Here is a 19,657-nt window from a genome sequence, read left to right on the forward strand (position 1 = left end):
ATCATGGTGATGATATTTTGAGTTTTTGATTATATACCAAGAATGGAATGATCATATGGTAAGATGTTAGTGTTTGTATGTTGTTATGTTTAAAAAATTTTTTTAATTTAAAAAATAATCATACAACAAAAAGGGAAATAATTATACCTTTCAAATGTTTTTAAAGTTAGACTGAATTATTTTAACTATGTAAAAAACATACTCAAGACAAAGAAATATATCTGTAAATTGAAAAAAGAAAAGGTGAGAAGGGTAAGAAAAGGAGAGTGGGGATAAAAACAAGGAGATGGTTTTTATGAAAACAAGTATCTTGACAAGGCCCAGGCTCTTTCATAAGGGGAAGCAAGAATCCAAGGGCAATTACATTAATATTTTCATTTTCTCTTTCTTCCTTTTCTCACATCATTATTAAAGTATTATTACATGAAATTACACTCAATAAACAGCCTCCCAATACACAACAGCAATTTGACATCTCAGAAACTATCAGTCACACTTTCCAAACAGTAACAGCTATAATCAGGAATTTCCTAAAATACAAATTAATCTAGGAAATTCTCTAATTTACAGAAAAAGACAGCTTTGGGAATCATCAAATTTCAGGCCTAAAGAAAGTTAACATCCAAACAACTAGCACTCAGACCTACATATGTAGGACAAAAATCACATGTGCACCTGCTACTAATATACCAATCAATATGAGACAATACTACATCACGAGGAAAAAAGTTTTCTTTCTTCTCTCTGAGGTCTGAGAGATATTTAGGGGCCTCATTTCTTCTTCCTTTTTCTTGTATTTAACTTTTTTTGTAAGGTTAAAAATCTCAACATTTCCGACTTTAAGCACTTTCAAGTATACAATTCAGTAATATTAATTACATTCACAATGCTATGCTACCATCACTACCATTCATTTCCAAAACTTTTTCATCACCAGGAACAGAAACTCTGTACCAATTAAGCAATAACTGCCCATTCTCACTCACCACCCCCATTCCCATACCCTGTTAACGTGTAACCTACTATAAATTTGCTTATGCTACATATTTCATTTAAGTAAAATCATACAATATTTGTCCTTTTGTGTCTGGCTAATTTCACTCAACAAGATGTCTTCAGATTCATTCATATCACATAATGATATTCCATTTTATATATATATATATATATATATATATATAACATATTTTGTTTATCCTTTCAACTGTTGATGGACACTTGGGCTGTTTCTACCTTTTAACTATGGTGAATAATGCAGCTATGAACATTGGTGCACAAATACCTGATAGGGTTCTTGCTTTCAATTCTTTTGAGGATACACTTAGAAGAAGAACTGCTGGGTTAGATGGTTAATTCTATGTTCATCCTTCTGAGGTGCCAAGAAACTGTTTCCACAATGGCTGCACCATTTGGGACCTGAGTTCTTTCTTAAGTAAAATAAGAGTAGGAGAACGAATAACCAACCAGCCCTAGAAAGAACATAACTTTGTAATGGTAGAACAAAACGAAAGAAAGATAGTCATGTTTCCAAATTAAATATTCAGTACTCAGGAAAAGAAATATTATTAGTTATTATGCATACAATAACTTTGCAATCATATTAATCCCCTCATTCGCTTTTTAATTTTACTGATCCATGGAACCCAGAAGCCTAGAAACCATTTTCCTATACCACACATAAAACAGTAACTCAAATGAATCTGATTACAAAGATAAACAAACAAGAAACATAATTTTACATACCCTGGCATGCAGCAGCAAGGATGCAAGAAAGGCTGATGAACTATCATCTGCAAGAGAGTAAACCATTTTCCAAGTACTCTAACTACCAATAAAGTGGTATGCCTATACACCAAATACAGATTTTTATTTGAACACAACAGTTTTAGAACCCTGTTTTTTTTTTAAGTTCTTAACCGAATACTGAATTGAATTCATGAGTCCCTGCTTTCCAGTATGTTCAATTCTGAGAATTAGCCAAACACACTACTTTCAAGATCTATCACTATCTACAAACTCTATAACTGTAAAACTAAGCCCACTTATTACTGGCTGCTGCACATCAGCCTATCTAGCTGAAAACAGGCGGCCAATAACAGAGGTCAATAATATATAGATTCATACTGAGGACCATTCCAACAGTCATTAAGCTTTTTCATGCATTAATATCTTCTTTCAGTTCAGTGAGAATACTTCTTGCTGAGTCACATTCTAAGTACCACTGTTTTACAGAACGCTGAAAAGGAAAATTTTTAATTTGAGTCATTAACTTGCAGAGAAATATGATTTAATGGGCTCTGGCATTACACATACGGAGAAACAAACAAAGGTAAAACATATTCTTATAATGGTGCTTATATTTGGGTGGTGGGATTTAGAGATAGAGTTTTGGTTTTTTCTTGCATGCTATCAGTTTCCCAAGTTTCTATACTCACCTATAAGCCTACCAATAGTAAACACAAGCACATATTTTAAAACTAGGAAAAAACATCTAGGGAGCAACAGAGGAAAAACAAGTATGTATAAAAGGGCTAAAAGAAACAAATTAATATGCAACTAAAGAAAGACCATGACCTCCGAGAGAAAAAAGAACAAAAAATAAATTGGTAGTGTCTAAACCAACAAGAATACGTGAAAAAGTACAGATTAGTCTAGGTATCAGACTTAACAGAATGGGAAGAGTTGTTTTATTTTATAATGATAAAGGGTGCAACCATGATGAAGAACTAAGAGTTATGAAATGCCCCAAATAACACAGAATCACCACTCATAAAGGAGAAACTATAGAAAACAAAAGTTAACTGGACAAAAATACATAATTAAAAAGGTAAATCGAATTTATACATTGTTCTAGTTTGCTAGCTGCCAGAATGCAATATACCAGAAACGGAATGGTTTTTAAAAAGGGGAATTTAATAAGTTGCCAGTTTACAGTTCTAAGGCTGAGAAATGTCCTAATTAAAACAAGACTATAGAAATGTCCAATCAAAGGCATCCAGATAAAGATACCTTGGTTCAAGAAGGCCGAAGTTCAGGGTTTCTCTCTCAAGTGATAAGGCACATGGCAAACATAGTAGGGTTTCTCTCTGATTTGGGAAGACACATGGCAAACATGGTGTCATCTGCTAGCTTTCTCTCCTGGCTCCCTGTTTCATGAAGTTTCCCATGAGGTGCTTTCCTTCTTCATTTCCAAAGGTCGCTGGCTGGTGGACTCTCTGCTTCTTGTAGCTATGTCATTCTCTGCTCTTTCAGGATCTCCTTCATTCTCCAAAATGTTTCCTCTTTTATAGGATTCCAGTAAACTAATCAAGACCCACCTGAATGGGTGGAGACACATCTTCACTTAATTCAGTTTAACAACCACTCTTGATAGTCACATCTCCAGGGAGATGATCTAATTACAGATTCAAACATACAGTACTGAATAGGGATTAGAAGAAACAGCTGCCTTTTCAAAATGGGATTTGGATTAAAACATGGCTTTCCTAGGGTACACACATCCATTCAAACCAGCATATTCCACCCTCTGGACCCTAAAAAAGACATGTTTTTCCCATATAGAAAATACATTCATTCCATCACAATATCAGAAATTCTTAAACTATTTCAGTAGCAATACAAATGAAATACAAAGTTAGAAACAGTACAAACTCCTATCAAAGTTAGTAACAGGCATGGTCTTTTCTAAGGCAAAGTTCTCCTCTGGTTCTGGACCTATAAAAACTCGAAACAAGCTATTTGTTGCCAACATACAAATGAGGAACATTCATAGGATATGTATACCCATTTCCATAGGGAGGAAGGAACACAGGGGTCATAGGATCCACACAGTTTCGAAAACCTGTAGGGCAAAGTCAATTAGATTTCAAAGTCTGAGAATCATTTATCTTCAGGGCTTTAGAAAGTGGCATCCCCCCCTTCCCAAGGGCCTACGCAGAGGCCTGCTTCTCTCCTAATGCAACCTTGGGGGATACTGGGGAGACCACATTTTTCATGGCTCCACTCTCTCCAAGGATCGTGGCTGCACCCAGGCTCTCTACCATCTCCAGGGCACACGCTCAACCCCTCCATGTGGTGGCACCCAGGCTCTCCCAAACCCCAAGGAATGTGCTTTACCCTCTCCAAGACCTGAGGCAGCATGACTCTTCCACTGCAATGAGGTGAAGGACCATCCTCTGCATTTGGGGCAAACTCACCCTCTCTAGGGGCTTGGGTGGGTCCGCTCTCCTGGCCCAAGGCTTCTTGAGTTCACACCTCGCCTCCATAGTTTTACCTTTGAAGTTATATTTTCTCCAATGTGTCCCTTCTCTGAACCCCAGTACAGACTGGCAGCAACTCTGTCTACACAGGTCCCACAGCACTCTCGTTGGCTTTCTATGCAGTAGCCTTGATCACGCCCATCAGACATAAGGAGTTTCCACAAATCCTTCCTGGATAACTCCATGTCCAATCCTGGCTTTCTCTGAAATGGCTGACTGGTTTCACATTTGGCCAAGACCTCATGTGGGGCACTATTCTCTGGGGTCTTCCTTCCTGGAAGCCGAATTTTCCAGAATATCAATTTCTAGTTTTTTGTTCCCAAGAGTTCAGTTCTCAGTTTATTTCTTTCTGTCGCATTTCACTATAAGCTGTGAGGAGAAACCAGGCTGCACTTTCAACATTTAATTTGGAAGAGCTCTTCAGCTAAATAGCCCTATTCAGCACTGTAGGTTGGAAACTTGATTAGAATATCTCCACGGATGAGATATACCCATTTGTGGGTATTAACCTTTTTTTTTCTTTTGCATTTCATTATTTATTTAGATGTTTAAGCTTTCACACTAAGTTTGTTGGTTTTGTTTTGATTTGTTTTGGCATGGGCAGGCTCTGAGAATCAAACCCAGGTCTCTGGCATGGCAGTCGAGAATTCTGACACTGAGCCACCATTGCACCACCCCATACTAAGTTTTTACAAGCTGGTGAACACTGACAAGTTATTTCTCCCATAGAACTATAATCACACATTCACAGACAGTATAAATAGATGGTTGAAATAACATTAATACACACCACCATCTATCAATAACATAATAAAACAAATTAACAAGTATTCAAATAGTATAATACATAGCTCAAAAAGCATATAAAATATTAGATGTCTGCTGAATCAGCAGAAACCAACTTCTTTTTTTTTTGCAAGAGAAGTTAGGGGAAAAAGGAAAAAAATCACACTTCAAACAAAAATAACAGTTGGTAAACAACTTTCAATAGACATGGAAAAAATTACAAGAATTTCAGGAATTTTGATTAAGAATTATTGTAGCTACCCTAACAAAAATTTACTAAAATATCTACTACCTTTAAAAAAATATTTATTAAATAAAAAGCATATTCTACATGTTCTGCAGAAGATAAAAACATTATTTCCCCCAAAATATTTAATAGCCCCCCCATTCATTTGTCAGGCTCTCCCAGTTAAGTTGCACCCCAAAGTGCAAACATAAAATAACTCTAAGACTTTTTTGTGTGGAGACATTAAAGACATATGCTTCTGTACAATGTGAATTTTTAAAATAGAGGTTTTCTCTAACATCACAAAATGAGTTACAGACATTAAATAATCATCATAAGACTTGGAAAAAATCTAACAAAATTCAATGGCTGTGCAAACCTGATGTATACTAGTACAAATGTGGGAGATGCAAATACACAGTGAACAGCAAATAACCATATAGGCCCTCCCTTTAATGCTTCAAATGACTGAACGAATAAACCACATAAAGTCTAGATTGTTCATAGTTCCTTGGATTTTAAGTTCTATATGATAGTAAAAATATATAAGTACTGTGCTGAGTATTTTAAATTTCTTATATATTGATAAGATTCTGGCATTTAAAAGAGGACTTATAATGCAATACTGCATGATTTCAGGAAAGGTCAACTGTTACAAATGATAAGCCCATTTTAAATGCTGACCAGTAAGAAATCTTTTGCTAAGTCTCCAAAAAGGTTGATTGAAACCAAAGATAGAGGTTCAATTCTGTCAAACTTGTAGTATGGTAAAACTGCTTTTCAATACTCTTATGGAAGCTTCATTGGACTTATTCACCAACATGTTGCCTAATATGTACAACAGATTAGGTCTTTCCTCTCTCAAGTTCCATTTCCAAGGCAAAAGCATCAGGCACCCCAGTTTTATCAAACGCAACAGTTGTTTCTCTGACCACTGGAGTCTTTGAAGCACAGCTGTATCTTAGGACAATACTTCTCCAAATACAAAAGTTGCTTGCTGTTAAAAGTTCCAAGCCACTCTTGTCTTATGAACTACACTCCATCTTCATATTTCATTCCATCTCCAGTCAATGCTAGGGCAGCAACTCTCTGGAGCTCTCCCAAGACCTGTGACACAATGAACAGCAATACAGCCACCAGGTTCTTCACAAAATTTAATTTTTACAAGACTTAACCAATCATCAACAATCTGGTTGGATGGTGGTGCACCATTATCAACAGGCCAACAGAGAACATGGAAGCCTTCTTTCTCCACAAAAGCAGTGTCGTAAGGTGCTTCACATACTCTCACTATTGTACTAACCCCATACTTAAGTTCCTTTACAAATACACTTAAGGTTGCCTTAGTTGGATTGTATGTAGTAAGAAATCTCATGTACTCCTATGTGACTTCCACAGGAGCTAGGCAGTTCATTCAAGCCATGTTAATCAATTAAAAACACTCAATAGGGTTATGAAAGAATTTTTAAAAATTGAAAGAAATGATGTAAAAAACTGAAGTCTACTTCAATATACTTCACTTGAAATTCTCAGTGCTGTGAGTATGAAGTTAGGAGTAAAGGGAAATGAAATGAACCTCCGAATGAGAAGCAGCAATTCTTCAATCCAGGAATATTGAGGCAATTATAGTGCACTGAGGTTTACCCCATCCAGATGAGAACTCTTGTAAAATACTCTGCAGATTTCAATTCAACACTTCTGTGTCCAGGTTAGCCACTCTTATGGGGGTTTCTTGGTGGAGTAGCAATGAATTTCTACAGTGCATTTATCTGCACATAGGTTGTGCTGTATCCTGGCAGTAATCTCCACTGGCCTTCAGAAGCTCCATAAATGTGTGACAAAGAACACCACAGAAAGGAATATGTTCCTCACTGAAGATTATGGCCTAATTATAAAGCTAGTCCTGAGGTAGCGGCAAAACAGGCAGTGGCGGTAGCTGCAGGACAGGGGCCAGTGGTGGACGATGCGGGGTAATGGTGGAGCACGCAGAGGTGGAAGAACCAGGCTCTACGATGAAGTGAGCAGCTCCAAGGAGAGTGCGTAGTTGAGCCAGCCCACAGCCAAGGCCTGGTATTAATCTTTGATTAGAGAGAAATGTGACTCCACCCATTCCAGGTGGATCTAGATTACTTCACTGGAATCCTTTAAAAGAGGAAACATTTTGGAAAAAGCTTCAGAGCCACGAGATCCTTGGGAGCCACAGGAACCAGGAGAGCCCAAACAGCCAGAGAACTCTGGAGATGAAAACGCCCTGGGGGAGTTTCATGAAACAAGAAGCCTGGAGAGGAAGTTAGCAGACGTTGCCATGTTTGCCATGTGCCTTTCCAGGTGAGAGAGAAACCCTGAATGCCATCAGCCTTATTGAACCAAGGTATCTTTCCCTGGATGACTTAGACTGGACATATCTCTATAGCCTTGCGTTAATTTGAACATTATCACGGGTTGAGAACTGTAAACCTGCAACTTAATAAATTCCCCTTTTTAAAAGTCGTTCCATTTCTGGTATATTGCATTCTGGCAGCTTGCAAACTAGAATAGGATATAAAGGAATTTTACACAGAGAACTATATAACACTGTTAAAAGAAGTCAAAGAAGATCTCAATAGGTGGAAAGACATTCCATGCTCATGGGTAGGAAAGTTAAATGTAGTTAAGATGTCAATTTTACCCAAATTGATCCATAGATTCAATGAAGTACCAATCAAAATTCCAACAATGTACTATGATGTGCTGGAAAAGCTAGTTATCAAATTCATCTTGAAAGGAAAGAGACCCTGAATAGCTAAAAACATCCTAAAAAAAGAAGAATGAAGTGGGAGGATTAACACACTCCAATTTTAAAACTTATTATAAAAGCCACAGTGGTCAAAACAGCATGGTACTGCACACAGATAGAAGTACTGATCAACGTAATTGAATTGAGAGTGCAGAAATAGATCACTAAATCTATGGTAAATTGATCTTTGACAAGTTCCACAAATCCACTGAACTGGAAAAAAATAGTCTTTTCAATAAATGGGCATGGGAGAACTGGATATCAAAAGCCAGAAGAATGAAAGAGGACCCTAACCTTACACCCTATACAAAAATTAACTCAAACTATTGCCTTTTTATTTCTTTGCTTTGTATATATGTTATACTATACAAAAAAAATGTTAAAAAAAATTAACTCAAATTGGATCAAATACCTAAAGGTATAAGAACCAGTACCATAAAGCTCCTAGAAAAAAGTGTAAGGAAATAAGTTCAAGACCTAGTAATATGAGGGCACTTCCTAAACTTTACACCCAAAGCACAAGCAACAAAAGAAAAATTAGATAAATGGAAACTCCTCAAATTCAAATGCTGTTGTGCCTCAGAAGAACTTGTCAAAAAGGTGAAGAGGCAGCCAACTGAATGGGAGAAGATATTTGGAAATCAAATATCAAATAAAGTTTTGATATCCTATATATAAAAAGAAACATACAACTGAATAACAAAAGAACGAGCAACCCAATTATAAAGTGGGCTAAAGATATAAATAGACATTTTTCTGAACTGCAAATACAGATAGCTAAAAGGCACATGAAAATATGCTCATTTCATTACCTATAAATGAAATGCAGATCAAAAGTGTAATAAGAGACAATCAAACAAACAGGCCAAGCCCTTGACCTTGGGGTTCACTCTTATGAAACTTATCCCTGCAAAGGATAAGCTAAACCTACTTAAAATCAGGCCTAAGAGTCATCCCCAGAGAACCTCTTTTGATGCTCAGATGTGGCCTGTCTTTCTCTGAGTCGACACAGCAAGTGAACTCACTGCCCTTCCCCTCTACATGGGACTTGACTCCCAGGGATGTAAATTTCCCTGGCAACATGGGACAGAAATCCTGGGATGAGCTGAGACCCAGCATCAAGGGACTGAGAAAATCTTCTCCATCAAAAAAGGGAAGAGAGAAAGGGGAGGCGGCTTAGTAAGATACGCGCGTCTTAGTTCCTCCTCCAGAGCAACTACTAGGTGAACAGAAACAGTGCAGAACAGCTCCCGGGGCCACGGCAGGGAATGGACACACAGCGTACCCCAGTCTGGACTGGCTAGACTGACTGCGAGACTCTGCTGCGGTGAGATCCCCGAGCGGCGCGCGATTCCCCGAGCAGGGGCAGCTGGCGGCCAGAGCACCTCCCTCCCTCCTTCCCGGGCCGGCTGAGAATCTCAGAGAGGCAAGTTTCCCAAGCCGCGGCGGCCGGCGCTGCTCTTTTGCGGGCGGCTTCCTGGACCGGCTACGAGTGTCGGATCAGAGGGCTACCCAAGCCGCGGTGGCCGGCAACCGGCGCCCCTCCCCCGCGGGCGGCTTCCTGGTCCAGCAGCGAGTTCCCCAGGCCGCGGCGGCCAGCGACCGGCACCCCTCCAGGGAGAGGAGGGAATTTCTGACAGTGGTAGGGACTGGGTCCAACCAAACACCAATAGGGGCATTAAAAATAGGAGCCACAGGGTCCCCTCAAGCCGGGGCGGCTGACGCCCCCACCTCGCGCGGCCCCCCGGACCAACTGAGAGAATTGGATCGGAAATCCCCAGGCCGCGGAGAACGGTGACCGGGGGATCCCTTTCAAACATGTGAAACAAACGTGTGCCACGAGCGCCACCTACTGGGCAGGATAAGAAAAACAGAACCCAGAGATTTCACAGAAAAATCTTACAACCTGTTGGGTCTGACACCCAGGGAAATCTGACTAAATGCCCAGACGCCAGCAGAAGATAACAGTCCACGCTCAGAAGATTGAGAATATGGCCCAGACAAAGGAACAAACCAATAGTTCAAATGAGATACAGGAGCTGAGACAACTAATGCTGAATATACGAACAGAAATGGAAAACCTCTTCAAAAACGAAATCGATAAATTGAGGGAGGACATGAAGAAGACATGGGCTGAACAAAAAGAAGAAATAGAAAAACTGAAAAAACAAATCACAAAATAAGTCAGAAATAAAAGGACAGATACTGTATGATTCTACTATTATGAATCCGTTAAAGGTAATCTCAGACATCACACTGTAAAACAGAGCAAACATAGAGGTACACGGGTATTAGGGATACCCAAATCAACGGGCCAAGCTCTTGATCTTTTTTTTTTTTAAACATAACTACATACAAACACGAACATTCTTACCATATGATCATTCCATTCTTGGTATATAATCAATAACTCACAATATCATCACATAGTTGTATATTCATCATCAAGATCACTTCTTAGAACATTTGCATCAATTCAGAAGAAGAAATAAGAAGAAAAAAGAAAAAAATTCATAACATACCCCTTACTCTTGCCTTTCATTGATCACTAGCACTTCAAGCTACTAAATTTATTTTAACATTTGTTCCTCCTATTATTTATTTTTAATCTATATGTCTTACTCATCTGTCATGAGTAAAGGAGTATCAGACACAAGGTTTTCACAATCACACAGTCACACTGCAAAAGCTGTATCATTATACAATCATCTTCAAGAAATATCAAGCCCTGAGATCTTGAGGCTTGCTCTTGTGAAGCTTATGTAGGTAATGGAGGAGCTTATTCTATCTATAGGTATGTGTAAGAGTCATCTCTGGAGGACCTCTTTTGTTGCTCAAACGTGGCCTTTTTCTCTCTAAGCACAACTCCGCAAGTGAAACCACTGCCCTCCTCCCTACGTGGGACACGACATCCAGGGATGACTTCAGGGATGAGCTTGGCTCTGGCACCATAGGATCAACAATGCCATCCTGGGAGGGAGGGACCAAGACAGCAGCTTAGCAATGTGCGCATTTTGGTTCGTCCTCCAGAACAATTACTAAATAACCAGAAACAGTACAGAACAGCTCCTGGACACACGTCAGTGACCGGACACAGAGCGTACCCCAGTCTGGACCAGCTGGACCAGCTACAAGCCCTTTCAGAACCGTGAGTTCCTTAAGGCGTGGTGGCCGGCACCCCTCCCCCACAGGCTGCTTCCCAGAGGGGAAAGGAAAGAGACTTTACCAGCAGCAGGGGCTGAGCCCAACCAAATGCCAATTGTGGAATTAATTATAAATTCTGACTACTAAAAATAGGCCCCCAGCTCAGGTGAACCAGGTCAAAGCAGAGGTCGCTCATTGGGCTAATGGAAAAAGAAAAAAAGAAAAGAAACAGAGGTTTTTGTGGCTGTGTTTCTACAGAGGCTTGACTGCCTCTGGATTCAGCGGCAGGACTTCTCAGGCTCCAATTGCCCCAGGCATAGGCAGAAACAAGCTCATTTCAGGGTTTGTCTCAAGGCTGTGCCTTCCCCAGGGGAGGGGTGAAGCCCAACTCAGGTGGAATCCCTCTATCAAGGAATTCAGACACCAGGGCTTGGTAATTTGAAGCCATTAAAACCAGCCTATAAAACCTCTCCTCTGTCTCCACCACGTCCCCAGCAGGGAGAGTCTGCCAAAGTTAAAGGTGCACATCATCTTATGCTGGTGGGACCTGCAGGCAGACAAGCACTACATACTGGGCAGGATAAGAAAAACAGAGCCCAGAGACTTCACAGGAAAGTCTTTCAACCTGCTGAGTCTCACCCTCAGGGAAAACCAACACAAGTGACTCCTTCCCCCTGACAGGAGGCCAGTTTGGTCCAGGAAAACCTGGCTGGGGTCTATAATACCTAAGCAGACCCTCCTAAGTGTGTGTGGGGGGGAGGCATCATACAAGGAGGGCAAGAAACAAGAAAACAAGAACCGAAAAATTCTCCTCTGTTAAACATAACCTAAGCCTGAGGTCCAGAAAAAGCTGAACTGAATGTCAAAGAACAGACAGACAACAAATTTATCCAGCAAGAAAACCCTAGGTAAAAGAAGTGAAAGCAATCTCCAGAACAAACTAATTAAGGTAATTAAATGTCTAGACGCCAGCAAAAAAAATAACAAATCACACCAGGAAAATTGAAGATATGGCCCAGTCAAAGGAACAAGCCAATAGTTCAAATGAGATACAAGAGCTGAAACAATTAGTTCAATATATGAACAGACATGGAAAACCTCATCAAAAACCAAATCAATGAATTGAGGGAGGATATGAAGAAGGCAAGGAATGAACAAAAAGAAAAAATGGAAAGTCTGAAAAAAAATCACAGAACTTATGGAATGAAAGGCACAGTAGAAGAGATGAAAAAAACAATGGAAACCTACAATGGTAGATTTCGAGAGGAAGAGGATAGGATTTGTGAACTGGAGGATGGAACATCAGAAATCCAACAAGAAACAGAAACTACAGGGGAAAAAATGGAAAAATATGAGCAGGGACTCAGGGAACTGAATGACAATATGAAGTGCACGAATATACGTGTTGTGGGTGTCCCAGAAGGAGAAGAGAAGGGAAAAAGATGAGAAAAACAAATGGAGGAAATTATCACTGAAAATTTCCCAATTCTTATGAAAGACTTAAAATTACAGACCCAAGAAGTACAGTGTACCCCAAAGAGAATAGATCCAAATAGACGTACTCCAAGACACTTACTAATCGGAATGTCACAGTAAAAGAGAAAGAGAGGATCTTGAAAGCAGCAAGAGAGAAGCAATCCATCACATACAGGGGAAACCCAACAATGCCATCCTGACTAAAAGGGGGGAAAAAGTGTAACAAATAAGGTATAACTGGCTGAGAGACTTCAAATAGAGTTAAGAGGTTACACTGGAGGTCATTTTCACACACGCCTCAATTAGACATTACCACCTATCATAACTTGCCAAACTCCAACCAAAACCATTCCTGCCAGTCAAATAATTCCTAGGACATTATATAAGATTCTACAAAGGTTCCACGCACTATTGTAAATCCCCAAAACCTATACTACCTCCACATGGGTCCCTGGACAAGATAAGTCCTGAAACGCCTTTCCACTTGAGAGAGAAACCCTGAACTTCATGGGCCTTCTTGAATCAAGGTATCTTTCCCTGGATGCCTTAGATTGGACATTTCTATAGACTTACTTTATTTTTTTTCAATTAATTAAAAAAAATTTTTTTTAAATACCAAAAAACAGCAAACGCAAACATACGTAATTTTTGATCGTTCTGTTCTACATATATAATCAGTAATTCACAATATTATCACATAGCTGCATATTCATCATCATGATCATTTCTTGGAACATTTGCGTCTATTCAGAAAAAGAAATAAAAAGAAAACAGAAAAAAAATTATACATACCATACCTACAACCCCTTCCCCTCACCAATCACCAGCATTTCACTCTAAATTTATTTTAACATTTGTTCCCCCTACTAATTCATCTTTATTCCATATGTTTTAGTCATATAGACTTACTTTAATTGAGACATTTTCTCAGCCTTAGAACTGTAAACTAGCAACTTATTAAATTCCCCCTTTAAAAAGCCATTCTGTTCCCAGTACATTGCATTCCGGCAGCTAGCAAACTAAAACAGAAATGTATTGCTTTTTTTTGTATATATGCTATATTTCACACACATACACACACAAACTCACATCACAACTTATACCAGAGGTAAGAGAGGAAACAGCACACTGGTACGTGGTTCTAGAACTTGAGTTCTAGTCTCAGATCTTAGAAACCTAGAGTAAATGATCTTTAACATTATTTTCAGAATGAAAGGTCTAAACAGATTCTTTCATAACAATGGATTTCATTGGTTTTTATATTCTAATAAGAAAAGCATCACAGGACTTCATATACTTAGTTACAAAAAAACATAAAGATACTAAATGACTTGCTGAGAATTGATGACTCAGTCAGTATATACAGTTCACACCCATACTTTTATTTTGAGGAAAAAAATGCTTACTACTTGACACTAATAACTATTTCACTCTACAAGTAGCTCATACAAACCTAACTGGGTAATATTAAAATACAAAGTGCTTTAGACTTCTGGGAAGATGCCAGAGTACAGAGCTGCAGGGCTCACGCCACTTCCAAAACAGCTATTGGGCAGGCAGAAAATATCAAAAGCAACAGTTCTGGGGCTCTGGAAACCAGGGGAGTGCTGTGCAACATCTGGGGAAGAATGGGATGAAGAGAAGGAGAAACTGCAGTGAAAAACTGTAACTATTCCATGTGGCCTTGGCCCCAGGACAAGACATGCAGCTGCACAGAATTCCCCCTTCCCGAGAACACACGGGAACACGGCCCAGTACCGAACCAGCTACTGACCAGGGAATTCAGACAACTGGGTACAGCCGCTTTAGCCCATTCCACATAGGAGCCACAGTGCCACTATTTCCACCCAGATCAGGTGAAACAGGAAGAGAGCTAAAAACACCCTACCTTCTAAGGGCTGCAGGGAATACACTGCCAAAAAAATGCCACCTTCCAGATAGGTCTGGAGAGCACACTCTTGGGAAACTGAAGAAAAGGCTTTCTGGTGTCATTCCTGACCCTTTCCCAGGGCCCTTTGGAACTGGTCTACACACACTACACAGATCCCTGGCTCTGTTTTGGTGGGGAAATACTGAAGAACCAAGTGTCAAAAGAAAAGCCTTTACATAAATTCAATCCTAGATGAGGGAAACCGACCTTCAGAGTAATCTATTGAGATAATCAGATGTCCAGATATTGGCAAAAAATTATAAGCCATGCTAAGAAACAGGAAGTTATGGCCCAATGGAAGAAATTTTAAGTAGAAAGAGACACAGAATTTGGAACAAATAACCAAAGATGTTCAAACAAATCTCCTAAATCAATTCAAAGAGATGAAGGAAGACACGGCTACAGAGACAGAGGATATTAAGAAGACAATGTATGAGCATAAAGAAGAATTTGACAGCATGCAAAGGATACTGGAAAACAAGGCACAATAGGTGCCTTGTGGATACTGGAATGAATGGCACAACAGGTGAGATTAAAAATATGCTAGAAGTATACAACAGCAGAATTGAATGGGGAGAAGAAAGAATCAGCAAGCTGGAGGACAGGGCATCTGAAATCAAACATACAAATTAACAGAGAAAAGAATGGAAAAAAAGTATGCAGTGTCTCAGAGAACTGAAAGACAGTATGAAGAGCCCAAACACAGGCATCATGGGCGCCCCAGAACGAGAAGAGAAGGGAGAGGGGGCAGAAAGAATATGTGAGGAAATTTTCTCCCAACTCTTATGAAAGACATAAATATACACATTCAAGAAAGCACAAAATACAACTAACAGAATAAATCATAATACAGCTGCTTCAAGACATACATTATCAGAATGTCAAATGCCAAAGATAAAGAAAGAATTCTGAAAACAGGAAGAGAAAAGAAATCCATCACATACAAGGGATGCTCAATAAGACAAAGTCCTGATTACTCATAAAAAATGATGGGAGAAAGAAAGAGAAAATCTTCCACCCAAGAAATTTTGGTCCAACAAAACTGGCCTTCAAACAACAAAAAGATAGCCAACCCAATTACAAAATAGGAAAAAGACTTGAACAGACACCTATCAGAAGAGGAAATACAAATGGCCAAAAGGCACATGAAGAGATGCTCAATGTCCCTGGCCATTAGAGAAATGCAAATCAAAACCACAATGAGGGCAGGCCGCGGTGGCTCAGCGGGCAAGAGTGCTTGCCTGCCATGCCGGAGGACCCCGGTTCGATTCCCGGCCCCAGCCCATGTAACAAAAAACAGACAAACAAACAAAATATAATAAAAAATAAGAAAATGTTTCCCTTTCTTCCTCCCTTCCTTCCTTCCATCCTTCCTTCCTTCTCTGTCTTTCTTTCCTTCCTTTAAAAAAAAAAAAAAAAACCACAATGAGATATCATCTCACACCCACCAGAATGGCCATTATCAACAAAACAGAAAATGACAAGTGCTGGAGAGGATGTGGAGAAAGAGGCACACTTATCCACTGTTGGTGGGAATGTCAAATGGTGCAACCACTGTGGAAGGCAGTTTGGCGGTTCCTCAAAAAGCTGAATATAGACTTGCCATACGACCCAGCAATACCATTGCTGGGAATCTACTCAAAGGACTTAAGGGCAAAGACACAAACGGACATTTGCACACCAATGTTTATAGCAGCGTTATTTACAATTGCAAAGAGATGGAAACAGCCGAAATCTCCATCAACAGAAGAGTGGCTAAACAAACTGTGGTATATACATACGATGGAATACTATGCAGCTTTAAGACAGGATAAACTTATGAAGCATGTAATAACATGGATGGACCTAGAGAACATTATGCTGAGTGAGTCTAGCCAAAAACTAAAGGACAAATACTGTATGGTCCCACTGATGTGAACAGACATTCGAGAATAAAGTTGGAATATGTCCTTGATAACAGAGTCCAGCAGGAGGTAGAAACAGGGTAAGATAATGGCCAATTGGAGTTGAAGGGATACAGACGGTGTAACAGGACTAGATACAAAAACTCAAAAATGGACAGCACAATAATACCTAATTGTAAAGTAATCATGTTAAAACACTGAATGAAGCTGCATCTGAGCTATAGGTTTTTGTTTTGTTTTGTTTTGTTTTGTTTTGATTTTACTATTATTACTTTTATTTTTTTCTCTATATTAATATTCTATATCTTTTTCGGTTATGTTGCTAGTTCTTCTAAACCAATGCAAATGTACTAAGAAATGATGATCATGCATCTATATGATGATGTTAAGAATTAATGATTGCATATGTAGAATGGTATGATCTCTAAATGTTGGGTTAATTTCTTCTTTTCCGTTAATTAAAAAAAAAAAAAAAAGAGAAGGGATAATTGGAGCTGAAGGGATACAGACTGTACAACGGGACTGGATATAAAAACTCAGAAATGGACAGCACAATACTACCCAATTGTAATGCAATTATGTTAAAACACTGAATGAAGCTGCATGTGAGGTATAGGTTTTTTGTTTTTGTTTTTTTTTTGTTTTTTTTTTCTTTTTTTTCCTTTTCTTTCTATTATTGTTTTAATTCTTATTCCGTTGTCTTTTTATTTCTTTTTCTAAATCGATGCAAATGTACTAAGAAATGATGAATATGCAACTATGTGATGTTATTAAGAATTACTGATTGTACATGTAGATTGGAATGATTTCTAATTGTTTTGTTAATTCTTTTTTTAATTAATAAAAAAAAATAAAAAAATAAAAAAAAAAAACTGGCCTTCAAACATAACGGAGAGTTTAAAATACTCACAGATAAACAGAAGCTGAGAGAGTTCATTAACCAGAAACCTGCCCTACAAGAAACACAAAAGGAGATTCTGCAAGCTGAAAAGAAAAAACAAAAGTAAGAGGCTTGGAAGAGAACAGAGAAATGAAGGTTACCAGTGACGATAACAAAAAAGGTAAAAGAAACAAAAATAAGAAGTGGCATAAAGAACAAAGATAAAATGGTTGAAGTACTACCTTTAGAGTAATAACACTGAATGTTAATAGACAAACTACCTGATCAAAAGAGACAAATTAGCAGAATGGATAAAAAAAAATATCTATATGCTATTTGAGACTCACTTTGACCTAACGGTACAAATAGGTAGAAAGTGAGAGGATGGGAAAACGTATTCCACACAGTTACAAAAAAGCGCTGGGGGTTGCTATACTAATATCAGACTAAACAGACTTTAAATGCAAAAATGATATGAGAGAAAAAAGACACACGAACAATCCACAATGACTCTAGAACTAAAAGACCTCAACAAGACAATAAAAAGTAAAAACACTGAATGAGTTATCAAAACCTCCCCAAATGGAAACGACATATCAGATAAAGGTCTAGTATCCAGAATTTATAAAGAGATTGTTCAACTCAACAACAAAAAGACAGCCAACCCAATTACAAAATGGGAAAAAGACTTGAACAGACACCTATCAGAAGAGGAAATACAAATGGCCAAAAGGCACATGAAGAGATGCTCAATGTCCCTGGCCATTAGAGAAATGCAAATCAAAACCACAATGAGATATCATCTCACACCCACCAGAATGGCCATTATCAACAAAACAGAAAATGACAAGTGCTGGAGAGGATGCGGAGAAAGAGGCACACTTATCCACTGTTGGTGGGAATGTCAAATGGTGCAACCACTGTGGAAGGCAGTTTGGTGGTTCCTCAAAAAGCTGAATATAGAATTGCCATATGACCCAGCAATACCACTGCTAGGTATCTACTCAAAGGACTTAAGGGCAAAGACACAAACGGACATTTGCACACCAATGTTTATAGCAGCATTATTTACAATTGCAAAGAGATGGAAACAGCCAAAATGTCCATCAACAGACGAGTGGCTAAACAAACTGTGGTATATACATACGATGGAATATTATGCAGCTTTAAGACAGAATAAACTTATGAAGCATGTAATAACATGGATGGACCTAAAGAACATTATGCTGAGTGAGTCTAGTCAAAAACTAAAGGACAAATACTGCATGGTCCCACTGATGTGAACCGACGTTGGAGAATAAACTTGGAATATGTCATTGGTAACAGAGACCAGCAGGAGTTAGAAACAGGGTAAGATAATGGGTAATTGGAGCTGAAGGGATACAGACTGTGCAACAGAACTAGATACAAAAACTCAAAATGGACAGCACAATAATACCTAATTGTAATGTAATTATGTTAAAACACTGAATGAAGCTGCATCTGAGCTATAGTTTTTTTGTTTGTCTTTTGTTTTTTTTCTTTTTCCTTTTCTTTTTTTATTATATTATTTTATTTTTTCTCTATACTAACATTCTATATCTTTTTCTGTTGTTTTGCTAGTTCTTTTCCCAAATCGATGCAAATGTACTAAGAAATGATGATCATGCATCTATGTGGCGATGTTAAGAATTACTGATTGCATATGTAGAATGGAATGATTTCTAAATGTTGTGTTAATTTTTTTTCTTTAATTAATAAAAAAAAAAAAAAAAAAACTCCCCAAAAAATAAAAGCCCAGGACCACATGGATTCACAGGTGAATTCTAACAATCATTCCAAGAAGAATTAATACAAATCCTGCTCAAATTCTTCCAAAAAAATTAAAGAGGGGTGGTTACAGTGGCTCAGCAGGCAGATTTCTTGTCTGCCATGCCAGAGACCCAGGTTCAATTCCCGGTGCCTGCCCATGCAAAGAAAAAAAAAATTAAGAGGAGGGAACTTTAACTCATTCTATGAAGCCACTATCACTCTGACAACAAAGCCAAATAAGATACTACAAGAAAAGAAAATTACAGATCAATCTCTAATGAATATAGATGCAGGAAATCCTCAACAAAATAAAAGCAAACTGAATTCACACACATTAAAAGAATTATACCATGATCAAGTGGTTTTTATTCCAGGTATGTAAAGATGGTTCAACACAAAAAATCAATTACTATAACACATTATTAACAAATCCAAGGAGAAAAACCACATGATCACATTGACTGACTTAAAAAGGCATTTGATAA

General features: G+C 38.5%; 1 protein-coding gene and 1 pseudogene across 3 annotated transcripts in view; both read right to left on the reverse strand.

Annotated features, from left to right (window-relative positions):
* The window catches only part of UBAP1 (ubiquitin associated protein 1), a 172,761-nt gene that overhangs the window by 56,555 nt on the left and 96,549 nt on the right, over window positions 1-19,657 (reverse strand). The window lies entirely within an intron of this gene.
* Window positions 1,749-9,536, reverse strand: LOC143673423 (protein tyrosine phosphatase type IVA 1 pseudogene; annotated as a pseudogene).

This window comes from Tamandua tetradactyla, chromosome 2 (genome assembly GCF_023851605.1).
Source record: "Tamandua tetradactyla isolate mTamTet1 chromosome 2, mTamTet1.pri, whole genome shotgun sequence".
Taxonomy (NCBI): domain Eukaryota; kingdom Metazoa; phylum Chordata; class Mammalia; order Pilosa; family Myrmecophagidae; genus Tamandua; species Tamandua tetradactyla.